The 20,970-nt window shown below is 40.4% G+C and overlaps 1 protein-coding gene across 2 annotated transcripts in view; it reads right to left on the bottom strand.

Moving 5' to 3' along the window:
• LOC117030913 (oocyte-secreted protein 2-like) overlaps nucleotides 1-20,970 on the bottom strand; it is a 51,239-nt gene that overhangs the window by 22,750 nt on the left and 7,519 nt on the right. Inside the window, exon 3 of one of the 2 annotated variants that reach the window (XR_004424455.1) lies at nucleotides 12,760-15,305. The exons of the other annotated variant lie outside the window; for it this stretch is intronic. The gene's annotated coding sequence lies outside the window, so the exon portion shown is untranslated. Of the gene's footprint in view, nucleotides 1-12,759; nucleotides 15,306-20,970 lie in introns of those variants that run through there. 2 annotated transcript variants of the gene reach the window in all.

Genomic DNA, 20,970 nt, shown 5'->3' on the forward strand with positions numbered 1-20,970 from the left:
AGAGAAACCCGTTCTCTGAAACTATAGTTGTTCCAGCCCTTTCCACAGTCATTTTCACAATGAGTAGTTCGGTTTCTCGGTGAGAGTGCCAGAAACCCTTGATCTGCCCAGGGCAAGACCAAGACTCTGAAAACCTGCCTGGGTAGGGCTCGGGGACTGAGAAATTGGCCGTTTGAGCCTGCATCCTCTTATTTCTTGTGACCACCATTTTGCCTTGCAAGTAAGGAAAGCTGCTTTCACTTCAAAAGCTTTGTTTCGCTTCGCTTTGCTTGGACTTCCTTTGACCCGTCACTCTGATTGCCTCTCTTGGCTTATGCACGTATAGGAACGGGAACCACAGGGTCAGGCTCAGGTGTTTTCCTCTGCAACATCAGCAACCCATTTAAAAAGACCCCTGTGCATAGCCCTCCCTATGTTCCCAGTGCCAGACCCCTGACACTTGACCAGCTAACAGTGAAACTCCTTTTCCTAATAGTATAATTTTCCTACTGCGAGCATTATTTGCCTACCATCTCCCCACACTTACCACCTTTTCTTATGTTCTTTTATTTTATTTTTACAGATCTTATCAATGTTTTAGTAAACAAGAGCCATCCAAAGAGCGATCCAACCCCCCTCCCCACCAAAAACTACAGCAATCATGCACACGAGTCAAGATTCCAAAATAAACCTCCTCCCACCAAAAATAAATATGTGTGTGGATGAATGTAGACAGATAGATTTAAAAATACATCTTTTCTAGGACTTGTACATTTGAAGAGGCCCAGGTCCAGTGCCCTGCAAGACTATCCCATACTGTCAATTGACTTCAGTCCAAGAAGGGGATAGTTTTCTATATAAAATTATATTTTAAACAGAAATATCCATGATTTGGCACTTTAGTTACACTGCCCCAATATCATTCATTCAGTTAACAATTATGTAATGAGAAATTACTATGAGCAAAATATTGTGTTATGCCTAAGGAATACATTAATTACAAACAAAAACAGATAAAAGTGTCTTCCTTTCTTGACCTTACATCCTAATGGATAAGAAAAACAAAATAGATAAGTAAAATAATGTAGTTTGTGTTTAGCGGTAAGAAGGAAGGGGATATAAAACGTTGATGTGTGTGAAATTTTTGAGTGTGTAGAAAAAGGACTCAGAAAAGGTGGTTTTGAAGAAAGGCAGGAAGAAAGTAAGCACACAGCCATATGGATACCTAGACAGAGGAAACAACAAGGGAAAGTCTGTGAGACAGAATGAGGCATCTAAAATAATGCCATTTAAAGCAATTAAAGATTCATGCACACATTGGATGCGAAAGGTAGTCACTCGATACATTAGAACAGTTGCCTGTGGTGGAGGAGGGATTGAGGATTAAACAATTAAGAGAGAGATTTTGCATTGGCCAATGATAACCACGTGTGATGACCTCAACCCTTGCAATCTCTTTAAAAAGTGTAACATTAACTAATTTGATTTTGTCTAAAATTGGAATTAGATGAAGCTAGTCCTCTATGCTTGCCCAGACAGATAAGAGAGTTCAAGTATGAAAAGTTGACACTAACCGTGAATAATCAGCACCTCTGCAGCTCAATCAGAATATTCAGTGTCCCTAAAAATCATCCCACCTGGGTAGCCCCCTACAAAGTAAAGTGGTTCTTGAAATTTACCATGCATCAGAATTGCCTGGGAGCCTAGTAAAACACAGGTTGTTGGGCTCCCACTCCTAGGGGTAGGGCCCAGGAATTAGCACTTCTAACAAGTTTCCAGGGGCTGCTGATGCTGCTACCCTCGGGATCACACTTTGGGAACCTCTCCGTTATAGTGGCGAACGCGAGCCTGCAGAAAACTCCCGCCCAGGCACTTCAAAAGTCATCTGAAGATGACTCACAAAATGCTTCCGTTTGGTTTGATACAAAAATATCCTGCACTTCAGACCTCAGGAGTGTGGAGTTGCAAGTGTGTTTCTCTTGGTTCTCCCAAGTCATGGGTAATCAATCATACACATCTAAGGGTGGCATGAGGTGTAAACCCACTTCAGGCTTCTCAGCTCCTCGCAACTTCAGGTTGCTTGTGGTGTTCTTAACCCGTGGCCTAGCTTAATGAAGACCTCAGTGAAGTTACCTTCTACTTGTTTCTTTCATTTGGACCTGTCCTGGGCAAGACAGCCAGGTATGCGAGTGGACTGTGGCTGACAGTAATTTGAAAAGGTCATTTCTTGAGGACCACGAGACCTGGTCTTCCAGGCGAGTTTCTTAGGTTTGATTGTTCTTTCTTAAAATCTGAGGCTGGGTCCTTCTGATTAGCCTTAGATATTGTCTCCGCCTTGGGTCCAGTCAATACTGTTGAATGACTGATGAGCTCACATCATTATCTTCTCTCTCTAAACATACTCTGAGGATTCTCAGATGTAACCAGTCTCTCCTCTTCTCTCCCATGTCCTCCCACTAATTCGTTCATATCCTCCCTGCTGATGGTGCATCATTCATTTTCACCACTTCACTGCCATTATCAACTACCCTCCCTTATCTCATTGCCTCTCCACCCCTCCAAAATGCAATTATGTAAGATTTTTAATTACCCCTTAGACCAACCCTTTCTTTAAAATTCCACGGGTATAAAGTTATTTGGTCTCACATATTCTGGGTGTGTCTGTGAGGGTGTTTCTGGATGAAACTAAGATTTGAATCTGTAAACTAAGTAAAGCAGATTGTCTTGCTTTGACATGGGTGGGCCTCATCCAATCAGTTGAAGGCCTAAATAGAACAAAAAGTCTGAGCAAGAGGGAATTCTTCCTACCCAACTGCCTTTGAGCTCAGACATCATTGTGTTTCCTTCCTGTATACTCAAACTGAAATATTTGCTCTTTCTGGGTCTCAAGCCTACAGGCCCTTGGACTAGAACTACTCTATCAGTTCTCCTCTCCTATTCTATCAGGTCTCCAGTTTGCCAACTACAGATCTTGGGACTTGTCAGCAGCCATAATCACATGATCCCTTATAATGACATGATTCCTTATAATACATACATACATACATACATACATACATACACACAATTGGTTCTGTTTGTCTGGAGAGCCCTAATACACATCTATATAAATTTTGTTCAGTGGTATGAAAAAAATGTACTGGAAACTATGCATGAGAAGGGGAGAAAAAACTTCCCTAAAGAAATCATCTTAAACCTTAGGGATGGTATGTTGTTAGGTAAAGGGGACTGGGAGACAGTGACAATGCCAGGCAGAGAAAAGGGCATGCACAAAAGCTGTGACGTCAGAGGCAATATCCTGTGTTGGTATGATAGTGAAAGGCTGCCCACATGGCTGGAATTTAGAAAGGTCAGAGATAGTAATTAGAGATGAGGTTGAAACATTTGGGGAGGCTATGAGAAACGGATGGAGTGTGGAGGTGGAAGGGCAGGCATTTATCTCACCACCCCCATCCCAAGTGTGTTGTCTTTGGTGAGAAAACTGTACAAGAAGCTGTGTTAGCACAACTATCAGCCCATTTGATAAGTAATTGGAAGGCCAGTGGTCAATGGGGCAGAAAGAGAAGGATGTGGAAGGGGCGTCTTCAATGCCAGCACCGCCCAAATAACAGGCATGGTCCTGACCCCACCCCCCATCTTCTCTGCTCTCAGGCTCACTATCCCAAGTGTGGAGGCCTGATTTGTTTGTGAGGCAGGAGGCTAGTTGTGCAAGGCCTCGTTGTATCAAGGGCAATGGGAAAACTAGCCAGGAGCCAGGTGACAGATAAGGACTCGGACAGCCATCAAGTCTTGTCTGACATCTCCTGCCCACTGTCGTTCCATGAGGAAACTGCACATCTGAAAGGGAGTAAATCTGTGAACAAGACTTCTGCTCTCGTGGCCTGATTTCTTACTTTTATACTCATATTCTCTCTCTCTCTCTCTCTCTCTCTCTCTCTCTCTCTCTCTCTCTCTCTCTCCCCCCCTCTCCCCCCAACTCCCACCCCCATCGTGGAAATAGGGAGATGGCTTTCCCTACCTATCAAACACATTTAACTAGAAATGGTATTTAACGGAAAGAATGGATTGTGAGATCTTCGCAAATGTCAACCACCAAATTGAAAACACAATTCTGCAGTGACAGGGGACACGCTGTGCAGAAAGTTGGACATGCTCTCAAAGGCTTTTGTGTCCTAGTGCTGAAAATAGGGGAATCAGGGCATTCCCAGATCCTTTATTTACCAAAATTCTGAATCTTGAGGTCTGGGAACTCCCTCTTCCATAAAGCAAGCTGTGTTATCTATTCAGCTTAAGTGATTCAGTGAGACAAAAACAATGATATGGAAAAGAGCTATTTTGGATAGGATGCTCAAAGCAAGTCCTGCTGGGGAGGTGCCATAAGCCAAGGCACAAAAGATGACACATCAGGGCAAACGCCCATTCACAGAGCTTTCAAGGCAGAAGGAAGAGTTGGGCCTGTTCACAGAGCACAAAGATGGCCAGTGTCCCTACAGCAATGGTTATCAATAGGGAGGCATCAGCTTCCCCAGGGCCAAATATACCATGACCCAAAAGGAAGGAACAAAAGCAGCAGTCCTGTGTTCCAGACTTGAACTGCTTACCAAGTGAGAGGACTCTGAGAAAATTACCAGCTGGATTGCAACAGTCCAGATATCAACATTCCAGGGAAGATATAAGTCAGCAATCACTGTCATAACTTAATTTGCTTATAAACATCAACTTTCCAGATTGCTGAGGAAATGGGAGTTAAGTGTAGTTATAAATGATTAAACGTGATATGCGCACGTCTGAGCACAGGACCTGATTTCATGAAGTCTGAGACGGTGCCTCGTACTGCACTTCCTTTTTGAGTTTTGTCCTAGGCAATATTGTCCACACAAATAAGGGGTTAGTGTCACATAAATGTCCCCTACACATATTAAAGTAAAAATTAGTAAAACTTACATTTGCATATGTGTGCAATCCATAATCACCTCACAGACCACAAAATAGACCTGCAAAGGGAAGAAAAGTGTGAATTCATGGTTTTCCTCTGTTCATTTCTATTTCCTTAACTTTATCTCCTTGTGCACACCACAAGTGCAAAGGCAAAGAGACAGGGCCCCTACCCTTGAGGAGGAAGTTAGTTACGGCAATTGGTTGGGCTATAAAAAGGGGGCAGGGGACCCTGAAAATAAATAGGATTTATACATCCCTTCATTTTCAGAACAGAAAATTAATAATTAATTTTTACATTACAACTGGAAAATTAATAATTACACCTCTCTTATACAAATGACAAAACTGATTATTAATCTATATATTCAGAGACCTCTATTTCCTAACTTTAACCAAACATGTAATCATGGTTCTCAAAATATGGATGAACCCAGGGCCAGCAGTATCAACTTTACCTGGGAACTTATTAGTATTACAAAGAGATTCTTGGGTTCTACTTCACACACCGAATCAGAAACTCTCATAATAAGTCCTTAAGGTGATTCTCATGCAAGCAAACATCTAGAAATCACTGTTCAGTCCTTTATCTCTAGCAAATGATTTGATATTGAAAAAATAAATATGCTGCACATGACTCAAATGATGACCTTGGCTTTTTTTCTTAGTAAGCTCTGAGGTTTTTGTTTCAACTTATTAGTTAAGATTTGCAAGTGGCAAAATTAAAAAAAAAATCCACTTTAGAACTAAGTATTTCTTAACATTGCATTAACAACAATGAGCCTTTGACCAGGTTGCCTGCTGGTGATATTGGGAGCAGGTAAAACTGATCACCCAGGTCCCAACTGTTCTCAGAGCTTTGCTTTGGGGATGCACAGGAAATGCAATATTCCCTGAAGCTGCCCGCTTCGGTACCACCACTCCCCACCTAGAAATATGTGTGCTCAGGAATAGAAATGTTAGGGGGGGGGAACCCTGCTAGAAGATTCAGTCATCAGCAATGAAGTTGATCCTCTGTGCTTTTCAGATTACCTCCCGATGACCAGCCCCTGAAATTCAATGAACATACCCTTGAAAGTGATGGATTCACAGAGTATCCTGACCCCAGGGGAAGACTGTTTCCATGGAAATATTCAAATGATACATTTTACTCTACTCACCTTGTTCATCTTTAGTACCTGTAATAATACCATGCTAAATTTTAGAAGGTTTTCTTATGAGTAAAGGTTCTGCTCAAGCTGCCCAAGGTGATGGATTATTGGGGTCACCTGACAGGCTTGAGTTACAACACAAGGCAGTTGGTCCTCTCACAATTTCCGGTTCCCTAAATGGATGTTGCCTTGGGCTCTGGCCAGATGAAGGTTTTTCTGGTGTTAGGTGGGCTGTACCTCCTTTTCCCTCTGATTTGGACTTGCTTAGAGAACAACCAGGTATTTACAGAGTACTAGGAAAGATGGTGGGTAATTCACTGGTGATCAGTAATGAGATTTCTTCTCTGACTTTCCAAATCTGAAGAGTTCAGTCTGCTGCTACATTGCCAATAGCTAAAAGTCCACACTAAATGATGTGCTTTAGAGGGTTGGGGTTGAAAGACCTTGTTTCCCCACCTAGCTTTACCCCTGGTAGTTTCCTTTGCCCCACAACAACCGTCCCCGCTTTAAGGTCAGCTGATCATACTGTAAGGAAAGTGGTTGGTTAGATAAAAGAGGTTTCCATGTATCTCAGATGGGAGGGCTATCCTGGCTTCAGCTGTGCAGAGTGATGCTCGGGAATAAACCCTGAAGAAACACATTCACTGTGTGTGCATATGTATCAAATGCTTGTCTCTAGATTCTGTGCTATTGCAGCGGCATTTGTACTTCACAGCTTTCTAAAGCAAGATGCCAAGTGATTGGGATTATCTGTAACAAACATTCTCACAAGGAGACCAAGAGAGTCCCAGGACATTTTCAAGATACAGAGTCTGGTCTACCTCCAGAAATCATTAGTGGAAATACACACATAAGGACCTCTGGACAGACATTCTTAGTGGTAGTTCTAGAGAAAAAGGAAATGAGCTCTCACAGCTAGAGAAACCACCTCGGTGTCTGACAAGTGCAAGCCCCACAGCCCTTGGTGGTTCTTGAAGACTTCTTGTATAGGGAAGACCTGGGTATGTATTAAAAATGCAGACATCTGGGTCCCATTCCACACCTAATGAATTGGGTTTCTGAGAATTTGGCCAAAAAACTTGCATTTTGAACAATTACTAAAAATGACTTCACAATAGAATTTTGGGAAAGAGCCAGAGACTTCATCACTTCTTGATTCTAACCAAAGTAGGGACTCAGTGTTTGATCACTTTGTACACGTGCTCATAGAGGATAAAATGAGCTCTCAGAAGATTTGGCAAGATCCTTTGATTCTTCCCTACCACATATGAGTCCATCTTAATACTTTCTACATGCTAAATTCTCTGAGATCTTATACTAGTGCATTATCTCTTTTGAACTCTTCTTTCTAATTACCTATTCAACATATTAAGTTGGATGTCCAATATGTATCTTTAAATTATTAAATCTAAAATGAAATGCATGCATTTAAAAAAAAAAAAAAAAAAAAAAAAAACCTTAAACCTGCCTCTCCCTAGTTTTCTTTATCTCTGTTACTGGCAGCCCCATCTATTCAGGTTTGTTTAGAATTACCATTTTTCCTCCCCCAGCCCCACATTCACATGCATCCACAGTGTTTCTGGAATTTCACTGGTCGCCTCCATCTCTTCTACAACAACTCAAGTCCAAGCCTCCAATAGCCAATCCTGGTCTATTTGAATATCCTTATAACTGATGTCCCTGATTCCATGCCCACTCCAACAACCCACTCTCTTTCTGTCCACCAGAATGAGCTTCTAAAATCATTAATCAGATCCTATTCACCCCACACTAGGCTTGCCATGGTTCATTACGTTGAGACTATGCTCGCCATCTTTATGTTTTTGGAAGTGGTCAACCAGGGTCTTGGCACATCTTGGCAGATCCCACTGCCAAGAATGACAGTGAGTTATTGCCCAAGTCACCATCTTCTTTTCTGTGTAAAGGAAGAATACCTAGTCTATCCACCATACAGGAGCCAAAGGGAAAAGTGGATAGGACAATGGTTTGATATTAAGTCACTTTCATGATTGTAATACCAAGATTATCCAATGGTTGGAAACTGCCAGCAGCCACAAGTGGCTTTAGGATGGAAAAATTTATCCATAAAAGCTGATGAATGTCATCACAGGTTAACCTTCTAGTGGTTCTGCGTGTGCCTCTATAAAAGAGTACATAATTCCTTCTCAGATTTTCCAATTTATCTTTTGACTTATCAGCAGGCCCAAATTATTCTGGGATTGAACTGCCAGGACCTATAGTTCACCACCATGCTTCCTGGCCTTCAGCAAATTCTAAGGCTTCAATTAAAAACACAGCTTCAATTATCTTCTGGTTCACAGACTGTATCTCTTGAAGCCACTGACTGACTCTTTCCATTGGGCAATGTCTAGGACACTTCATACTTAGGGCTCCCTCTTCATCACAAATCCAAATTTTCCTTCTGTTTTAGCTCTCCTAAAACATAGCTCAGCGATCAGCATATGTCTGCACATGCTTCCCTCTTTATCAGCAACAGGCAGTTTTGTTCATGTATTCATGCAGCAATTATTTAGTGAGCATTTACCGTGGGCTTGTTCTTGGCTCTAAGTAATGCAGCAATGAACAAAACAGACCAAATCTTCATTCTCATGGAGTTTACATTCTCATGCAAAGAGGACAACATTTTAAAGCATATAATTACTAGGTCACAAATAGTAGTAAGAGAAAAAGAGTATTGGAAAAGTGCACTGGGTTAAGCTATGATCACTAGATTTCTATTCCAATTTTGTTAGTTTTGGTTGAGTCAAGTAACTGTATTGCTTCAGAAAGTAGCAAGATTAAACAGAGATACCAAGATTAGAACAAAGGATTTGCTTTCCAGGAGTCTAACCTGGGAATGAGAGTAGGCCAACTACTGCCCATAATTACTAATCTGAATGTGACAGTGAAGATGTCTTCCACTTAGAACTGTAAAATGGGGCATCGAATATCTCGTTTGGGTTAATTCTCATCCAGAGGTGGGATCATCTGGATGTTTCTTGGAGGTGGGAGGGCATGTGAGTGTTTCAAGGGAGAAGGTGAGAATACCATATTTCCCTGAAAATAAGACTGGGTCTTACATTAATTCTTGCTCCAAAAGACATATTAGGGCTTATGTTCAGGGGATGTCCTCCTGAAAAATCATGCTAGGGCTTATTTTCTGGTTAGGTCTTATTTTCGGGGAAACACAGTACGAAGATCACCTCTAAAATGTGTTTTCCTCTACCAAGGTGGGCACCTTTCACTGTTAGCCGACTCTGAGCTTCCATGACATTCCCTGGTACTACTGTATTATTTGACACTTTCTCTTTTCTACTTCTCAATAGTGTATGTGTGATGCAGCCCCTCTCTGTTCCTGGCCAGAGTCAGGTCCACTGCGTTTGATAACGATCCACCTATGGCCCCCCATAAAGTGTTTCTGGGAAATCTGTGTCCTGTAACCTTTGCGTATCAAGGATTTTATGAGTTTCAATACCACCCCAGTAACTGTAACATCAAGATTGAGTTAGCTAGATACCTGCCTAAGTAAGTAAATCTTCTTAGAGACTTTCAGGCTCATAAACTGCATGCCATGATTTTGGTTTTGTAATATTTTGTTTTATTTTAGTTTTTTTCTAGTAATAAGGTAAACTGATTTTTGCCAAATGTCATATCCAGGCCATGGGCAGCGAAGGAAAGTAAGAATTCAGTTTCCACTTGTCAGTCAGTTGTGTCTCCCTCTAGAGAGTGCAAAGCTACATAAGACACGGAACGTGTCTTAATCTTAGAGAAGAATAGGGGTTTTTTTTCTTCTCTGTCTCAGAGGTCAGCAAATTACAGCCTGACGGCTTGATCTGGCCCACCATTTACTTTTATGTGTTCTATGAGCTAAGAATAGATTTTTGATTATTAAATGATTAAAAATAACAAAAGAAAAATAACATTTTGTGATAGGTAAAAAGTATATAAAATACAAAACTCAGTGTCCAGAAGCTCAGTTTTATTGGAACACAAGCATACTCATTCACTCATTCATTTATCTATTGTCTAGGGCTACTTTCACACTGAAAGGGCAAAGCTGAGAAGCTGGCACAGAGACCACGATAGCCCACAGAACCAAAAGGATTTACTCTCTGCCTCTTTATAGAAGTTCACCCATCCCTGCTCTATAGTAAAAGCAATAAATTAAAAAAAAAAAAAAAAAAGCTAAAAAAGCTCCATATAGCTCTAAATTTTTATGGTCTCAAAAAGAAACCAGTCTTTCTTGTCTTCAGGCATGTGGATGAAGAGTTTGAGTGGTTGACACATCTGACATTTTCAAATAATATCTTCAAGTGACTGCCTGACCTGCCTTCTGACACCAGACAGTCTGGTGGTGCCCCTTCCTGGTTTGGGGTTCGGGATGCGTAGAAGAAGGGTATCAGTCTGACAAGGGATATGAATAGTCTGTAGGCCTCGTGGGTAACTTTGATGCTTTGCCTTCACACGTGACCAATCTCACCCCACCCAACCTCCTGTGAGAAAACCTGAGGGAAGAGTCAATTCTTTTTACTTTTTCTTCATTTAAAAACTAAGAAACAAAGACTTTATAAATGTGAATATTATGTTCATGTTCCTATAAAAACTATTAGGATGTTGATGAGAGTTACTATCAGGGCCAGATAAGCTAACGGGAAGGAGTTGCAATTATGTTAAATGAATATTGAGGGGGGAAAATGAAGAAAATATGCACAAATATTCACTGTGGCAGTCTCCAGATGACGAGAATAAATCTTCATATTGTCTATACTACATTTTTCACATTTCCTGAAAAAAATTATATTTCTGAAGAGCACATAAACCTATCTAAAGTAGTCTTTATAATTAGATATGTCTGTTACTCATCTATTTGAAGGTCATGCTCAGTATCTCCAGGCCTCCTAGAATCTACAGAAAAGTGTCTCAAGAGAAGAAATTGTAAATCTTTTCTTGATAATAATAAATAATAGTTTTGAGGCAATATTAAACTAAAGTGACAGGTTCTCTCACTTTCTATGAACCATACCCTGTCACACGTATTAATTTGTCTGGCTACTTAGAAAATAGCCCTCTCTTTCCCACTGTGAAGATAACTTTTAGCGTACGTGTGCCTGTTTCTTAGAGATGTTGACTGAACACTAATTCCTAATGAAACCTTTGTCAACTAACACATTTCCTTTGTGTCCTCTGGTCCTCCCAGGGAATCGTCTCCTTTTGTATCTGGAACCATTTTTACGTCAACGACCTCAAATCTTGCAGCTTCAATACCTGTGGCCTGTGCTGTCCCCTGGTGAGTCTGCCATGCCCAACTGGTTTCATATCTCCTCGAATGCCTTTAACTGGTTAGGGGAGAAGAGAGCCAAAGCTGGGAGGTGAAGTTACTGGGACAGGGTTGATCAAGCCCTCCCTCATAAGGATCTTACCCTCTTGATGCCGTGGTGATCTATGTTCTTCTTCTCTCAGCTCTGCTACGTATTACCAGAGTGACTTTGGAGAAGTTATTTAATAACTCTGTGCCTCAGTTTCCTCATCTTTAAAATGGAGATGGCCTATTTCACAGATTTGTGGAGACGAGTAGTTGAGAAAATGCATGTGAAGAGATTAAAACAGTGCTTGACTCATAAAACACATGCAGTGCATCGTGGCTGGTGCCATCATGACATCAGTTAACTCTCTTCAACGTGGTACAAAGCTGTGCATAAGGCAACCAGGTAGCTCTCAGACTGAGAAATCATCTTGTTCTAATTACAGCATCCACGTTACAAATTCCATTTCTTACCTTAGCCAACACCAGCTGGGAATATTAGAGGTCCTGATTAAATCAATGAGGGGTTGAGGGTAGACTGATCACTATGAATTTATAGGCTAGGAAGAGAGGTTTGCTACAATACTAGTTTTCACTAGTTAAATACTAAATATTTTAACTTCCCCCAGGATCCATGGGATAGGATTCTTATTGGCTCATTCTAAACTCTGCCTTTTATAGAGGGTCTAACATCATTGGATTTGAAGCAATGACTTCTGATCAGCTAGTAGCAAATCTGGTGGTATATATGGGAGAAACTTCTCTTAATAAAGCTTAGTAGGTTCAATCATTAAAGCAATAACTCATTTTCTAAAATGAGGACAGGATGATGACACAGTTGAGGTTTTGAACCTCGGTCACCAGGACTTACATACATATTAATCCCATCCCTCTCTATCTTCCTTTCCCTTTCTGTAGCCATCCAGCTCCTATAAGAATAATCACAGGAAATGGTACAAGTAAACAAGGTGGCCCCACAAAAAAAAAATATTAGGAATAGCAAATTTATACATTGGAGAGACAATCAACCAGAAAGTTAAGGTGAGGTTACTTAAAGCACATAGACGGATGCTGTACAAGGCTATACCAGCAAATAACAAGATTTTTACAAGGAAATTGGATAAACGCATGCACTTCCAAATCAGGATAGACGGGTTAATGTATTCCATCCTCACGAGGGGTCTTGGTCTATTTGGCAGCCCCTTGTCTGTCTGGAATTAACTGGCATTAACCACATGACTCAGATTGTCCCTCTAGAGCAATGGAGGATGAGGCAATGGGCAAGACATTTTTACCAAAATCAACATCAATAGAATATTAAAAAGAAATGGTTTAAAATTAACACCAAAATCATAGATTTTTGACTTTAATAAAGCAGATAATGCATGAGAATGTGCACTCAGAAATATCTTACTCAGACTCTGTTCTGAAAGGACAAATGCCGGCCTGCCGGGGGGATACACTTCCTAAATGATATGGATCTTTCTTCCTGGACAGCTGAGGAGGGAAATTCTGAATATATACAGATAGGTATATTACAAACCTTGGATGTAGCTCTCCCTGAAGGGAAGTAGCTGTGCACTAGAGAAATGGAAAGCACTTTTTCAAATTAGAATCATATGTTATACTTGAAACCTGTGTAATTTTATTAACCAGTATTGCCCCAATAAATGTAATGAAAAAAAGGAAAAAAATTTTTTGATGTGTTGTGACAGATGCTATATTAAATCAGATATATATTACATATCTCTGATGTATTTAACTAAGAAAAGCAAAACTATTTATATCCCTAGAAATATATAACTCTTATATTAATATGTTTTCAGACATAATCCCTCCCTTCTCCATTCCTCTCTCCCTGTGATTTACAAACACTAGGTCCCCTGACGCACAAGATAGAAAACCACACTATTGCAGATTCTGACCCTTTTTCTCTTTGCAGAGCAACAATCAGTTTTGCTACTTAAAAAAAATCACCTTCATCTTCACGTGAGAATTCAGAAGCTGATATAATCCCTGTGACTGTAGGAGGATCACATGTTAGAAACTGGAATGCTCCCTGGAGATCCTGTTTGTTTAATTTTTAAATGTTTTAGATGATTTGATTTTTAATGGAATGGCCCTTTGTTGTTTTATGATCCTTTATTCAGAAGGGTCTGCCTCTGTTTTTAATTTCATAAGGAATTGCAATAAAATGTATTTTCTTTTCATGGATTATCTATTATTTCTTAACGCACTGTGCTGTGGTACCTCATCATATGTAAAACTTGTTCTAGGCAAGCTTGTTGTTTTCATTAGTTGTTCAGCGCCTGTAGTCAAAGGTTAATGCTAGTTCCACTGAATAACATAGGCTAGGAATCCAGCTAATTTATTTGGGACTGATTAGAATAAACTGCAGGAGGAACTTCCAGAAACAAATGAAACTAGTATTGTGGGTAAAAAGTTTCCTATTTCAGCCCATATTATTCAGTTCCAGGGAGAGAAAGGAGACGGGAGACATTTGGAAATGTTCCCATATTATTGATGGGCCCCTGACGGCCAATATGGAAAAAGGTTTAGTCTTAGACTATCAAAGCAGAAGGTAATAACTAGTCAAAATGAGACTGCTTTGAATATTAGTCCAACACCACCAACAAATCCAAAATTAAACTGAAATCTTTTCAGTATTCCCTGAATAGAACTGGTCTCAATTTGGGGTATGCCTCTTCTTAGGTAATATTTGTAACTTTCCAAAAATAACCTACTATGGACCAGAATAGAAAAAAGATTTTTTGAGCAGTGAACATAATAATAGAGTCAAATATCCTAGAGCAGAACAAATATTGGTCTCATACTGTATTCGTTTGCTAGTGTTTCCACAACAAAGTACCATAGACTGGCTTAAACAACAGAAATTAATTCTCTCACAATTCTAGAAGCTGGAAGTCTAAGATCAAGGTATCACCAAGGTTGGTTTCTCCTGAGGCCTCCCTCCTTGGCTTGTAGGTGGTCATCTTCTCTCTGTGTCTTCACACATGAGTGTGTGTGTGTGTGTGTGTGTGTGTGTGTGTTTGTGTGTCCTAATATGTTCTTCTTATTATTACTATAATCTCAGGCGCCAGAAATCAATTGATCATTCTCTAACATAGCCAACTAGCGTCGTTCATCTATGTAAAGACCATCTTACTTTATTATTTTTTCCTTAATTCCATTACCTGGTCCTAGTGGTCACCCTTAAAAGTATTTAATGTACTTTCCAAGTGTCTTATGTATATATGTACAAGTGTGAAAGGTATATTTTAACGTATGTTTATGATCAGTTTGATGCTATAAATCTTAAGAATTTTCCTTGAATTTTTCACTCACCTTTCTGTGTTTGAGCTAAATCCATGTTTCTAAATGAAATCTAATCTGCTCCTCTTTACTGGTGTACTGTATTCCCCACTATTCTTTCCTGCCTGTCTGGGTTTCAGCAACTATGACCTTCCAATTCTCTCAAGCGCTCAAAACACCTTCTATATTAGTTTTTTGTTGCTGTATAACAAACCACCACAAATCTGGCCGCTTAAAGCAATACTACTCATTACCTCATAGTTCTGTAAATCAGAAGTCCAAGTGGGCTCAACTGGATTCTCTGCTTAGGGTCTCGTGAGGCCAAAATCAAAATATCTGCAGGCTCTGGGAAAGAAATGCTTCCAAGCTCATCTGAGTTATTGGGTGATTTCATTTCCTTGCGGTTATACGCTTGAGGTCCTGTGTCCTCGCTGGTTCTCAGCCAGGGGCTTCTCGGCTCCTGACGGCTGTCCACATTTCCTGTCACACAGATCCCTCCATCTTCACACCAGCAAAGGGACTGGTCCTTCTCATGCTCCCAAATCTCTCTGGTGACTTCCAACACCAGCTAGAGAAAACTCTTTTCCTTTAAAAGGCTCATGTGGTTTTTTTGGAGAGCGTCCACCCTGGGGAATCAGAACGATTCCATGTCATTGGGTCAGTCCCCAAGCCCCTTGAAGACAGAAGCTCCTTCCTTTGGGACCTCCCCCTATGTATCTCTTCACCTGGTATTGATTTGTATTCTTTAATACCCTTTGTAATAAGTGGTAATCTAATGAGTAAATGGATTTCCTGGGGAAAAAAACCCTGAAAAATAAAGGGCTCGTGTGATTAGATTAGGTCCATCCTGATAATCTCCCTGTTAATTAACTCAAAGTCAACTGAAAAATCCCCTTTGCCACGGAAAGTAATTTAATCACAGAAATAATATCTCATCATAGTCTCAAGTTCCGTCCACACTAACAGGGAAAAATTACACAACAGAGTGGGCCATTAGGGGTCATTCTTATAATTCTGCTTATCACATCTTTCCCTCCTGCGATATTTGTACTTTTTAATCCCTCTCCTTGGCAATCTCTCCCTGATTTTTCTGATGACTCCTTCGCTTTCTTTATTCAGATTTCTATGTATCACCACGTGAGACTAGTCTTCTCTGAAAACAGCCCTTCAGCAATTTTCAGTTCCATTAGCTACTTTTTTTTTCAAATGGCTCTTTTCATTATATGTCATGCTTGTATAATTCTTCGCTTATTGTTTTTATCCCACAGTACAAAAGAAGCTCCCCAAGGGAGGTAACATTGCTGGTTTATCTGCCACTATGCATGCCCCAGCAGCTAGACTATTGCCTCAGACATAGGAGATGCCCAAAATCTATTTGATGGAAAAATGAATAAAAAATTATTCTTTATCAGCCAAAAGAACAGCTGATTTTACTTAAATTCCAAGTCTCCACAAATTGAGTTTAAGAGGCTTCACTAGAGGCCCGTTTACACTCTGAGGATTATTTTATAAGTTTCGATGTGAAGTTCCGTGTATGGGTTCTCGAGTCTGACCCATAAGGACGACAGGCTGAGAGGAGGGCTTCCAGTTGGGCAACACGATCACCCCAGGTCTGGGTCAGTCAAATCACGGTGAGGTAGATTAGATATGATATGATCCGTCCAGAGTATTTCTGAAACAGTGAAAGGCAGCTGGCAGCTAGGACAGGAGAAAACGACCTCACCTACTATCTTCTTCTTTGCTCTGCCTCCAGCTTTACAGGCTAGTGAGCATCCGAAAACACGGGCTGCAGGAACCCACCCAGTTTCTGATTCAGTCCCTGTGGCTGGGGCCCGAGAACGTGCACTTGTATGGAGTCCCCAGGTGGGGCTGATATTACTGACCCAGGGACCTCACTTTGAGAACCACTGCTATAGGAGATTGTTTGGGACACTGATGTGAAAGTGGGTGAAAGTAATCTTCCAAACTCCAAATTCTCTCAGGATTCACCTTCTTGGGTGCCCAGGATGATTAAGTTCCTGAAAGGAACATTTTTATGACAACTCTGGTACTAAAAAGTGTGCGTGTGCGTGCGTGTGTGTGTGTGTGTGTGTGTGTGTGTGTGTGTGTGTGTGTGTCCTACAATTAAACAAGCCACTTTCAGTGTTCATGGACCTGATTCTTCTTGGGGACCTTTGAAGTTCCTGAGTGGATGTCATACACAGGTCATCTGACTTATAGGGGCCTTTGTGGGATCAGTTTAAGGATGCCAGACAGCTCTGTCTTAACTGATGGGGTTCTTTGATTGTGAACTTGAAGTTGTTGTTTCAGATTTAAGGAGAATCCTCCAGAAAGTTTGGTTAGTGTGCCTCTGTCTCCCTCTGGGGCACTGAAAAGGAGTAGCTACAAACAGACCTAGTGTCACCATTTTCTGAATTTACCAGCCCCTGGTTTCCATTCTGGTGTTGGGAGTGGAGGAGTTGGGGGTGTGGGGGGGCCGGGCGGTGAAGTCTGAATATACTGTTGATATTCAAAGGGTGATGAGCTAGTAGAAGGCAGGGCATCATAAGACCAGACACAAATTAACCTGAGGACACAGGAGCAGAGGATCTGTCTGAATTCAGTGACATAGGGAAGGGGTAATCACACAAATGTGAAGCATGAACGTTTAGTCATCTACTTCTTTGGCTACTAGTGTTCATCTGTAGTCCTTTATAACTCATACTGAATTCTGATTCCACTTCTGCTTCCCCTCAATAGGTCAGAGCACCCCATTTCTGTACTGCTAAGGTGTAGAACGGTTTCTCTCCTGGAGGAATAAAACAAAGTGTTTGGGATACGCAAGGAACCCACCCCAATGTTATACTGCCATTTTAGGAGAAGGGCTGAGATCGTAGGTATTTCTGTGTTCTGTAAAGGATTTGACTTATTGGTCCTCAGTAAAATTTTATTAGGGTTATAGTTAATTAACAGGTGATGCAAATGGCAAGAAGAAATATTTTCTATGAAAATAACCATGATTTATTCCAAATGAATGCAAATGAATGCTAGAAAGGAGAGAAGGAGGGAGAGAGGAAGGGAGAAAAGAATAAGCAAACCTCTTTGGCCCTGACTAAGAAAGAAACCCTTGCCAGTTCCCATTACTAGACAGTCGTAGCTCTGTTCACACAGGAAGCTCAAATGTGCTGCTCACTTGTTGCCCCACGTCCACACCTGCCTTTCTCTGCCCTGCACTGTGGGAGCTGAGAGCTCACAAATTAGCTTTTTCCAGCTTCCCTTTCAGGTTCTGATGGCAGTTATTTTCAAAACCCGCACATCCAGCCTCTCCCTATTCACTAAGATTTGTTCATGTTAGATCAGGGACAGGATTACACAGATACGACTTCAGGTCTAAACGTGTTATTAAGAAGCTCTCAAGATCCCACTCCATCTTACAGAATTATGCTATTACTAACTGGAGACTGGTAGTTGATACCCAGAAGGATGGTCCTAAAGGATCTCTAAAGGTTTAGTTCCTAGAATGCCAGAACGAAGATTAACCTCATCCTACTGATGTTGGAGAAAGGCATAGAAATGTTCTACAACAGCTGTTTCCAAAACCACAGGCCCGCAGTGTAATCAAACTTTCTATTCTGTCTCCTTATTGACCCAATAGAGTTCACATCCACCACGGCTACTAAATCTTTCCTACAGGAAATAAGTAACCAACAGTAAGGGAGTCTTCTGTTTCTACTACATTTAAAATAGGACTTGTGCACAATTCAGAAAATTGCTGAACAATAGAACAGCACTGCCTGTATCTGCCAATATTAATAATGTCTGTGGGAGTTTAGAGTATGAAATGCTTGGCTTTGCTTCTTGCTAACAAAGTGAACGTTGCGATTCAACTTTTTAAGCTTTGTTCTCTTATTTGTACTTACCATGTTTTCCCGAAAATAAGACCTAGCTGGACCATCAGCTTTAATGCGTCTTTTGGAGCAAAAATTAATATAAGACCCGGTCTTATATTATATTAAAAGATGCATTAGAGCTGATGGTCCGGCTAGGTCCAGGGAAACGGTAGTAAAGAAAAATGTACTTAGTAAAGACCTCTGGTAAAAGTGTAGACTTTCACAAGTCAGTAGTATGCAGGCTCTATATCCAAGCTGCAACTTAGAAAAAAAAGAAAAGAATATTTCAACTAGAAGATTAAGGGATATAACATTCCTACCCCCACTATTCAGCTTTAACAGATTTTAACGATTTATGTATTTGTTTTTTATATATTTTAGAAACAAAATATTATAGTGGGGACCCCATATCCCCCCACTTAATCCAATTTTCCTTCTTCCCTCTCCAGAGATAGTAACCATCATTTCCATGCATGGTTGTACATTTTTACTAAATACATATATGTAGATAGCATTAGTTTTACAAATATGGCACATTTGTATATTCTTAAGATTTAACAAATGATGTCATACTGGATGGATATAGCATTCTACAACTCATCTATAATCTTACTAAATTGACACACCGGTGGCTTATTCTATCTGCTACATAAGTTAACATTTAAACTCATGTTGTTCTAAAAGTTGTCCACAAATTAACTCATTTAATAGAAATATAACATTCATTAATATGGTTATTTATCCATTGTGTTGGGTATTAATCGTTATTTTAGTCAAGAGTCTATAAGTTGTATATAAAGTGTGGAAAATAGACACTATACCAGTATGCTCCTTACTTCTCATATTCAATAGTAATTTCCAATATGGCAGAGTAAGGATCACCAAAAATCCACTTCCAGGAAAAAAAAAGAAAAGAAAAGAAAAAGAAAAACAAGAAAACTGGCAGAAACTGTCAAATTCAACTTTTTCAAAATTCTAGAAATTAACCTAAGGCTTTGTCGTGAGGGGGAACCTGCTCGCTGCTCTATTTGTCGTGCGAGATGGCCTGCGGCGTCTCAGCTCCTGCTACCCACATAAGAACGCAGGATATGGCTAGGCCAAAAAGGAACACCCACGGACCATAGATGGGGGAGTCATACCACTATAGGCTCACTGGAAGCACTATAGTCTCACTAGAGGCAGGATCCACATCACCTGCAACCTGCTGTCCACTTCACTGCCTGCCAACCAACCGACTGACCGACTGACCAACCAATGCAGCTGCGGCAGTTATATCAGTGGCTAACTGTCTAACTGGTTACAGCTGACGGCCAACTAGCCACAGCTGATGGCCATCTACTACCCGAGCCAGCACCTTTCCACGTGAGGCCGAGAGCCTGGAAACTGCTCTCTGGGACTCTGTCCCCACAGGCTTGCAACAATCCAAGGAGCATGTATTCAAGAACAATCATGAAATTTCAGTGAGAACAATGAGCTTTGTGACATTTTAACTTGCTCTGTACCAATTCTCATCTCCCCAGCTCCACAATAGCCACAAAAACCAACAGTCTTGCAAACCCAAAGGGAATAGAATAGTTTGGAGCTCTCCAAAAGCCCCATCTCCAGAGATGTGTTATTATTTGAGCTGTCTAGCAGGTTTCCTGAAATACCGGTCTTGACTCAGAGTGTGCTCAATCTGAACTGACCTATAACAAGTAAAGAAATTGAATTAATAATTAAACACTACCCACAAAGAAAAACCCAGGTCCAGAAGTCTTCACTGCTGAATTCTACCAAACATTTAAAAAATTAATACCAATGCTTCACAAACTCTTCCAAGAACTAGAAGATGGAACATTACTCATTCTATGAAGGCAGTATTACCTTGATACCAAAGCCAAAGACAAATATACCAAAACCATAACAAAAAGAACTATACAGACTAATATACCTTATGGATACAGACACAAAATTCTTTAATAAAATACTTGCAAAGTCACATACAGATTAACGGAACAGAATAGAGAAAGCCCCAAAATAAACCCATACGTATATGGTCAATTAATTTACAACAAAGGAGCCAACAATATATAATGGAGAAACAAATGGTGCTGGGAAAGTTGACAACCACATGCAACAGAATGAAACTGGACCACTATCTGACACCATACACAAAATTAACTCAAAATGGATCAAAGACTTGAATATAAGACCAAAACTCCTATAAGAAAATACAGGCAGTAAACTTCTTGACATTGTTCTTAGCGATGATTTTTTGGATTTGACGCCAAAAGCAAAGGCAACAAAAGCCAAAATAAAGAAGCGGGATGACATCAAACAAAAAAAGCTTCTGCACAGCAAAGGAAGTCATTGACACAATGAAAAGGCAACCAACTGACTGGAAACAAATATTTGCAAATCATATGTCTGATAATGGGTTCAT

Source organism: Rhinolophus ferrumequinum, chromosome 11 (assembly GCF_004115265.2).
Source record: "Rhinolophus ferrumequinum isolate MPI-CBG mRhiFer1 chromosome 11, mRhiFer1_v1.p, whole genome shotgun sequence".
Classification (NCBI taxonomy): Eukaryota; Metazoa; Chordata; class Mammalia; order Chiroptera; family Rhinolophidae; genus Rhinolophus; species Rhinolophus ferrumequinum.